This window comes from Triturus cristatus, chromosome 1_2 (genome assembly GCF_964204655.1).
Source record: "Triturus cristatus chromosome 1_2, aTriCri1.1, whole genome shotgun sequence".
In the NCBI taxonomy this organism is placed as follows: domain Eukaryota; kingdom Metazoa; phylum Chordata; class Amphibia; order Caudata; family Salamandridae; genus Triturus; species Triturus cristatus.
The window spans coordinates 1,152,037,010-1,152,046,713 of NC_140580.1; positions in this window are offsets into that span (position 1 = coordinate 1,152,037,010).

The following is a 9,704-nucleotide window of genomic DNA, read 5'->3' on the forward strand; positions in this document are numbered from 1 at the left end:
CGGAGTACAGTTGTGAGAAGTGGTCGAACCATACCCCCCCTATAATGTTACAAGTTAGCTGCTGGTCAGTGGGCTTTTCCCTAGATCTTAATAGGTCCCAGAACCTCTTGGCATCCTTCCTGGTGCTAGCCTCTACTAAGTCTCCCCAAAAGTTAAAATCATAAACCTGTTTGGCTTCAAATATGGTTTTTTTATAGAATTTTCTAGCAGCCCTAATAGCAACTGTGTCTTTGGACTTTAATGTCACAACAAGTTCCTTCTTAGCTTCACGACATTTTACAGTATACCACTTGTCTGACTGTTTAGGCAAGGTTTTCGGGGGACCCCTACGAGAGATTTGGGGAACAATAAATAAGTCACTCAGTGCCAAAACAGTCTCAGTGAATAGAGGTAAGATCTTATTGTCGGTTGAGCTTAAAGTGTTCATCCGGGGCTCCACCTCTTCCAAAATAGACCCGGCTTGGGCCATCCTTGTTTCATCAGCCAAGACTTTTGCCCACTTTAAGCGCCTGCTACAGTTTGCGGGGACTAATTCGTGGGAAGATTTCCACTTATGTCCGAGTGGGCCTTGGCTTCCAGCCTGCCAGGGAAATGAAATAGATAGCGATAAGGGGTTGTGGTCGCTATCGCCCGACACTATAACCTCCATATCTAGGTGATATAGCCAGAGATTGTAATTAAGCATAATATAATCAATCCTAGACGTATGGTCTTGTCTGTTATAAGTGTGTGCACCCATATGGTCAGATTTGGATCGGCCATTTGTCGGTCGCAAATTATGCTCCATACAGAGGGCATTGATCTCTATTGCGTTTTGCGACCATTTTGGAATCGGGTCAAGATTCAAAATAGGAATACCTCTCCTGGTGTCCTCCTCAAAAGTGTCCAAGATATCTTCGCTGGCCAAGGGCTCAAAACAGCAGTTAAAATCGCCTGCAAGCATTATATAGGAGTCCGCTTTGCAAGCAGCCAGGTTGTGGTTTAGGCCTGTAGTAGGTAGATGGGATACACCGCCTTTGGCACCCCTCAGGTAAATGTTGAAGATTTCCATACTTCTTCCCCCTTTGGGAGTTATCGTTAACCACTGGAGATCCGGTGATTGAGTAATTCTTTCTTTCACCCTGAAGCCGAGAGTAATACTAATCCATATAATAAGGCCGCCTGACGGGCGACCTTTGGATCCCTGCTCCTGGACTGCAGGGATAAAAAAGGTGGAAAATCCCACTCGATGTCTTGGCTCCAAACACCAGGTTTCCTGAAAGAGGCAAATGTGAAAGGGTTCCAGAAAGTCGTTCCATTCGGGGATGTCAAAGTTACGACCAAGACCAGCCACATTCCAAGATAAAAATTTTAAAACAGAGTCAGCTTTTGGAGAGACCTTGATGGGGTCAATAGGCATAGGAGAAACAATCGCACCCACAGGTCTTGAGGACCTCACCAATGGCTCATTTTGCTGGAGAATGGGGGTCGCATAGGAGACCAGGCAGGTAGAATCCGGGTAATCAAGAGAAGTAGATGCAGGGGGGGTCATGGAGAGCAAGTTTGACCAATTTACCCTGCTACAATTTACTATTATGTCCAATGACAAAGTCACCCCATCAACCCTTTCATTCTTGGATCGTCCTACTCGGACTGGACAATCAATGGAATGATGCCTTTGTGAGGTTAAGAATTCCCTTCGGGGTTGTTTGGGTGGTTGCACAGGGAGTCAATCCACCTCCTCTAGGCCACCAAATCTGTTAAAAGTAGAGAGACCATTCCAATGAGGGGGGGTCTCCCGGTGACACCAGGGCCTATTCGGCCGTTGGTGGTGTTGGACCAGTGACCAATTATCCCCCTGGTTACAGATGGATCGGGGGGGATAAAAAAAGGATAGTGGTTTGGGTTTGACTAAGGAGTCATCATTGCTGGGCCAACTACAGATGTGGTGTGCCGTGTGTGGGTCTTCGAAGGTCACTACTATGCAGTCCCCCGAACTGGATTTCAGCGTTGGCCCTACCCAGGGGGTCCTGCGGACCATCAGTACGCGACTTCTTCTACCATTGGGGATTGGTCTGTTAACATTTAACCAGTGCATTATTTTGTTTTTCAGCGACCAGTGATTTTCGAATTGGCCATTGCCTATCATAGGAACACCCGTCAAGACAACCACATAGTCGTTTGCCTCTGGGGGAAGGTCAATATAGCCTCCTCTAAAATTATCTTTGACTGGGGGAACCTGGGTTTTACTGGGAATCGATCTGTTTAGTGTTTCGCGTTTGGGATGTTGCAGGTTGCGTGTGAGACCTTGTGGGGGAGACTTTGGTTTAACACAAGCTTGCTCCTCCATAACTGGCCTTGGTTTAACGCGAGCTTGCTCCCCCATAACTGACCTTGGTTTAGGGACAGATTTTATTGTGGATGGTACTAAAGAGGAAGCTAGATTGGTTTGGGGTGCGGTAGGTTGTGGCATTGAGTCTGCTGCAATAATGCCCTGATTTTCCAGACTTTTCAACCCAAGAGTGGCCAAAGCAATAATGCTCTTCTCTATTTCTAGCAAGTTATTTTCTATCCTTGATAGTCTTAGATCTAGAGGTAACAAAAGTTTTTTAAGTGTGTCCCAAACCACCTCTATAAATTCTTTATTGTTATTGGTTAACCCGTCCACTTCGGGGTCCACACCTACTGGGGTATTAAGGAAGGGAATAGATGTATTTTGTCCCTGCCCCTCACTACATGACTGGGTATTAGGGGTATTCACTACTCCAGCTTTGGGTGCTGTGATGTTGGTCACTAGTAAATCTTTTGGGACAGAAATGTTCGCTTTCTTGCGGAAATAAGCTGAGCGAGAATTGCGTTTCCTCTTCGGTTGTTTACCACTGGGGATATTATTAGACAGATTCGGGAAAAGTGCAATGGGGACAGGAGTGTGCACACTAAGAGGTGTCGATGGAGTTTCCTCATTCTTACTTCCCGAGGCAAATTGGGGAGTAGCCGGGATCGGAGGATGGTAAACATCTGCCTGAGTGACTATACAATGCGGGCGGGCTGGGCGCTCAGGGGTAACAGAAGTGGCTATGTGGCCTAGAGAGGATTTCTTAGAAAGTGCAATTACTTGGGACACTCTTCTGGCGGCATCTAGTTCTAGCGAGACCCGAGATTGGAGCTTGAATATCTCTTCGTCTATAGCTATGTTAGTGCGGGTTATAAAGTCATCCATGGGGCCACTAATTTGTGACCCATGTTTAGAAGACTTGCTACGGGTTACCCTTGGATCCATAGCGCTAAGGCACTGTAACAAAGGTAGATCTATTTCCCCTCAGTTATTAGTTTAGCTTCCAAAACTGTCGAGCCAAGAGGGGTGGGCCAGTCCAGTCCTCTCAGTCCTCGAACGGCCTCAAACGGCCCGCTCTTTGCCCGGTCTTAGCCCCGGACGCTCCCGCGCGCTCCCGCGCAGCGTCACTCTCCAATATTTATGGGCCAAAGACCAATGGGGTATGTTGTAAGAAGTTGGGGGCGGGGCGTTCAGGGAGAGCGGGGCCAGGTGACTCAGCCTCCGGGACCGGGACTCCTGGGAAGGTGAGTCCCGGTTCACGCTCGCAGCCCTGATTCCTCACACGCCCCCACAGAGCAGCCAGGCAGGAGACCACAGACAGGCGATACAGGTGAGGGGATTCCGCAGCGGGACCCGCGAAGCGGGTTCCGCAAGTCGTGGGTTTGAGCAGCCCTCACACAGGTGCAGCGTCGGCCAGGACCAACAAACAAACAGCGTCCCACGAAGAAAGGGTCCAGGTGCCTTTTAAGTTTGTAAAAAGGTGGGGGCGGGGCGTTCAGGGAGAGCGGGGCCAGGTGACTCAGCCTCCGGGACCGGGACTCCTGGGAAGGTGAGTCCCGGTTCACGCTCGCAGCCCTGATTCCTCACACGCCCCCACAGAGCAGCCAGGCAGGAGACCACAGACAGGCGATACAGGTGAGGGGATTCCGCAGCGGGACCCGCGAAGCGGGTTCCGCAAGTCGTGGGTTTGAGCAGCCCTCACACAGGTGCAGCGTCGGCCAGGACCAACAAACAAACAGCGTAAGTGTAGTTGTGGGTACTTTTCAGAGTCAGTGCTGGGCAGCAAGATCCAGCACTGGGAGCTCACCTAAGAGCAGGTGAGTAAATTTGTTTTTGGTACTCGGCTGATTTTTGGTGAATATTTTGAGTTTTGAAAAGTTCACACTTAGAAGAATTTCCAAGAAAAAGCCAGCCAATGTTACCCTATGAGGAAAATGAAGATCGCGGTTTAAGGGTAAGTTCTCGACTGGCAGAGTTGAAGTTCTGGGCATAGACTCAGGGGTCTCCCAGTTTCAGGTAGGTACAGTCAGTTCACCCTCAGCGGTTTCAGGACGGCCGGGTGCAGAGAGAGTTAGGCCCAATGTTAGCCTATGAGGAATAGGGGGGCCTGGTTTGGTGGCTGCTGACTAGCAGGCCACGCGGCTGTGGGAGCTGGGCTCCTGGTCACTCACTCAGGGCAAGTGGGGAAGTAGGCTAGTGTAGAGATTGCACTGCCAGGGCCACTCGGGCGGCTGGGTGCAGGGTGCTTTTGAGCCGTCGGGCGCTCAATGGAAATCAATGGGAATGTTCCGGTTAGGAAAAAGGCTGCAAGCTCGGGGACGAGGATGCTTCAGGTGCCACCACCACTTCGAGAGGTAAGTTGGGTAGTTGTAGGTTAGGTGGGTACCCCGGGATTGGGCACAGGGGGCCGCAGGGCGCCGGGTGCAGGGGTGCCTTTTGATGTCGGAAATCTTACCCTCTTGTTGATCGCGGTTGGGGTGGCACTCTGTTCTGAGGCTGCAGGCTTCTTCCGGAATGTTGAGGGGGGTCCTTGGGTGCCGGACTCGGGGTCACAGTCGCCGTGGGGTTGTCCTCAGGGTCTTTGTCCACTCCGGCACTGGCCAGGCTTGGCTGGTGCAGAGTGTGCTGGGTTCGCGGTTCCGGGCTGCTGCCAGGGGTTAGAAATAGGTTTCTGAGTAGAGCCTCTACTCATGGGAGTCCCAGGGGCTTAGAGCCAAAAGGTAGCCAGGTCCTCCGGGGTTTGGTGAGGTTGCTGGCCACTAGAGATGCCGCGCTGGTGCAGGTCCGGGAGTCGACAGGCCGGTAGGGCTGGGGCCAAAGCAGTTGGTGTCTTCTTCCCTTTTTAGCAGTTGCAGGGCAGGTCTTTGTTCTTCTTGCTCTTCTTATAGTTTTTCGAATCTGGAATCTGGGGAAGGAAGGTTCAGGGTGCCCCTAAATACTAGATTTAGGGGCGTTACAGGTAGGTGAAGGCCAGGGACCAATGGGTCCTTGTCCTGGGGTGGGTACACCCCCTATCCTGCCTCTCTCCTGTGGGAGGGGGGCAGTAGCCTAATCCTGATAGGGTAGGGCCCCCCATCTTCAAGATGGCGAGAGCCCGGAGATGTGCTTCACCTCGCCTCCCCCACCTGAGGGGTGGGGTGGGCAGGCTGGCACATCCCCTGTCCTTGTATGGGGTTTCCGACCAAGCTTCCCGCCAGAGTGGGGGGTTGCAGTGGCCTGGGGAAACTCCAAGAGGCGGCATGCCTTTGAAGCTTCCCTTTGCTCATCCTGGGGGAGGAGATTTATCACCTCACCCAGGATGTGCATTGTTGCAGGCCCGGGAGAGCAGGGGCTCTCCCACCCAGGGGTCCAGCAACGTGTCTGCTGTGTGGCAGCCTGGGCAGCCTCAGAGCAGACGTGGATTGTAGGTTAGTTGTAAGGGGGCATCTCTAAGATGCCCTCTGGGGTGCTTAGTACATTAAATCCCACACTGGCATCAGTGTGGGTTTAATGTGCTGAGAAGTTTGATACCAAACTTCCCAGTCTTCAGTGTTGCCATTATGGTGCTGTGGAGCTCGTGTTTGACGAGCTCTCAGCACCATGTACTCTTAAATGGCAGCACTGCACTTACAGTGCCCAGGAATGGACCCGGGTACTGTAGGGGCACAGGGCTCCTGCTCCTGTGCCCACACCATAGGCGTAAGGCACCCAGCTAGAGGGGTGACTGATATATGCCTTGGCAGTGTAGTTGATGGGCATGGCACACAGAGATGTGTGCCATGTCGACTCTTTGTTCTGTCCTGCACCCAGACACTTAGCCTGCAAAGGCAGTGTGTGTGTGTAAGGGTACAGGGCCTCTAAGGGTGGCACAACAAGTGCTGCAGCCCCTAGAGGCCTTCCCTGGCCACAAGGCCCTGGGTACCTAGGGTACCATTTACCAGGGGCTGACATGTGGCTAGGGTTTGCCAATTTGGAGTTGGTGTGTTTTAAGGAAGGAACATAGGCCCTGGGCACCTGATTGGCAGGAGTCCAGGGTACACTTAATCAAAGTACATTCAGCAATTTAGCAAAAAGTGGGGGCATACTATGCAAGAAAGATGGAACTTTCTCACACAACCCCTCCCCCCCCCCCCCCCCCCCCCCAAAACGAAAGGTGGTGAGACTAACCTTGTCCTATGGAGTCTTCATTGTCTAAGTGGAAGAACCTGGAAAGTCCGTCTGCATTGGCATGGGCAGTCCCTGGTCTGTGTTCCACTTCAAAGTCCATTCCCTGTAGGGAGATGGACCACCTTAGTAGTTTTGGATTTTCCCCTTTCATCTGCATTAGCCATCTGAGAGGTCTGTGGTCAGTTTGAACTAGGAAGTGGGTGCCAAACAAGTATGGCCTCAGCTTCTTCAGGGACCAAACCACAGCAAAGGCCTCCCTCTCAATGGCACTCCAACGCTGCTCTCTGGGGAGTAGCCTCCTGCTTATAAAAGCAACAGGTTGGTCTTGGCCTTCATCATTGGTCTGGGATAGGACCGCTCCTATCCCTAGCTCAGAGGCATCAGTCTGCACTATGAACTGCTTGGCATAATCTGGAGCTTTTAGAATTGGTGCTGAGCACATTGCTTCTTTTAGGGTGTCAAAAGCCTTTTGACAACTAACTGTCCAGTTAACTTTCTTGGGCATTTTCTTGGAGGTGAGTTCTGTGAGGGGGGTCACAATGGACCCATACCCCTTCACAAACCTCCTGTAGTACCCAGTCAAGCCAAGGAATGCCCTGACTGTCTGGGTTGTTGGAGCTATCCAGTCCATGATGGCCTGGATCTTGGGCTGTAAGGGCTGTACCTGGCCTCCACCTACAAGGTGGCCCAAGTACACCACAGTGCCCTGCCCTATCTGGCATTTGGATGCCTTAATAGTGAGACCTGCATTCTGCAGAGCCTCTAAAACCTTCCCATGGTGGATCAGGTGATCCTGCCAGGTGGAGCTAAAGACAGCAATATCATCAAGATAAGCTGCACTAAAGGACTCCAACCCAGCTAGGACATGGTTCACCAACCTCTGGAAGGTGGCAGGGGCATTCTTTAACCCAAAGGGCATCACAGTAAACTGATAATGCCCATCAGGGGTGGAGAATGCTGTCTTTTCTTTTGCTCCTGGGGCCATGCCAATCTGCCAGTACCCGGCAGTTAAGTCAAAGGTACTGAGGAATTTGGCAGCCCCCAATTTATCTATCAGTTCATCTGCTCTTGGGATAGGGTGAGCATCTATCTTGGTGACAGAATTGAGCCCTCTATAATCCACACAGAACCTCATCTCTCTCTTTTCACCCTGTTGATGAGGTTTGGGGACCAGAACCACTGGGCTAGCCCAGGGGCTCTTAGAAGGCTCAATGACCCCTAACTCCAGCATCTTGCTGACCTCAGCTTTGATGCTTTCCTTGACTTGATCTGACTGTCGATAGATTTTGTTTTTGACAGGTGCACTGTCACCAGTGTCCACATCATGGGTACACCAGTTTGTCAGACCAGGGGTCAGGGAAAAGAGGCTAGCATATTGTTGCAAGACTTGCTTGCAGTCAGTCTGCTGTTGGGCAGAGAGGGTGTCTGAGAAAATCACACCCTCTACTGACCCATCTTTTGGGCTGTAGGATAGGAGATCAGGGAGTGGTTCACTCTCTGCTTCCTGTTCTTCATCAGTCACCATCAGCATGGTGATGTCAGCCCTATCATTGTAGAGTTTAAGGCGGTTCACATGGATGACCCTTTTGGGTGTCCTGCTAGTGCCCAGGTCAACTAGATAGGTGACCTCACTCTTTCTTTCTAGGATAGGGTAAGGGCCACTCCATTTATCTTGGAGAGCCCTTGGTGCCACTGGCTCCAAAACCCACACCTGTTGCCCAGGTTGAAATTCAACCAGTCCAGCTTTTTGGTCATACCAGTGCTTCTGGAGCTCCTGGCTGGCCTCAAGGTTCTTGGATGCCTTTTCCATGTACTCAGCCATTCTGGACCTTAGGCCAAGCACATAGTCCACTATGTCTTGTTTGGGTTCTTGAAGAGGCCTCTCCCAGCCCTCTTTTACAAGACAAAGTGGTCCCCTTACAGGATGACCAAACAGAAGTTCAAAGGGTGAGAAACCTACTCCCTTCTGTGGCACTTCTCTGTAAGCGAAAAGCAGGCATGGTAACAGGACATCCCATCTCCTTTTGAGTTTTTCAGGGAGCCCCATGATCATACCTTTCAATGTCTTGTTGAATCTCTCAACAAGGCCATTGGTTTGTGGGTGGTAGGGGGTAGTAAACTTATACTGCACCCCACACTCCTTCCACATGTGTGTTAGGTAAGCAGACATGAAGTTGGAACCTCTGTCTGAAACCACCTCCTTAGGAAAACCCACCCTGGTGAAGACACCCAGGAGGGCCTTGGCTACTGCAGGAGCTGTAGTAGTCCTAAGGGGAATTGCTTCAAGGTACCTAGTGGCATGATCCACTACCACTAGAATAAACTTGTTCCCTGAGGCTGTGGGTGGCTCAAGTGGACCCACAATGTCCACTCCTACCCTTTCAAAGGGGACCCCCACCACTGGTAGTGGAATGAGGGGGGCCTTTGGGTGGCCACCTGTCTTGCCACTGGCCTGACCGGTGACACAGGAGCTGACAAACTCCTTCACCTTTTGGTGCATCTGGGGCCAGTAGAAGTGACTCACTAGCCTTTCCCAAGTTTTGGATTGCCCCAGATGTCCAGCTAGGGGGATGTCATGAGCCAAAGTTAGGAGGAACTCCCTGTACTTCTGTGGCGCTACCACCCTCCTGGTGGCTCCAGGAGTGGGGTTTCTTGCCTCAGCATACAGTAATCCCTCTTCCCAATAAGCTCTGTGGGTACCACTGACATCTCCCCTGGCTTCTGAAACAGCTTGCTGCCTTAGGCTTTCAAGAGTGGGACAGTCTTGCTGACCCTGGCACAGCTCTTCCCTAGAGGGTCCCCCTGGGCCCAAGAGTTCAACCTGGTAAGGGTCAAGCTCCATGGACTCAGTTCCCTCAGGGGTATCCAAATCCTCTCCCTGGGGAGAGGGGTCCTGAATGGTTTGCTGTGTAGAAGCTGGTTCCCCAGTCTTCTTTCCTTTTCTCTTGGTTGGCTGGGCCATTATTCCAGACTCCAGACCTACTTTTTTACCCTTCCTCTTGCTCTGTGCTCTGGTTTGCACACACACCAATTCAGGGATGGTTAGCATGGCTGCATGGGCCTTCAGTTCAACCTCAGCCCAGGCTGAGGTTTCCAGATCATTTCCAAGCAGACAGGCAGCTGGCAACTTTGGAGAGACCACTACCTGTTTCAGGCCAGTAACCCCCCCCCCCCCCCAGCCTAATGTTACCATGGCCATGGGATGACTAGTGGTGACACTGTCAGCGTTGGTGACTGGGTAAGA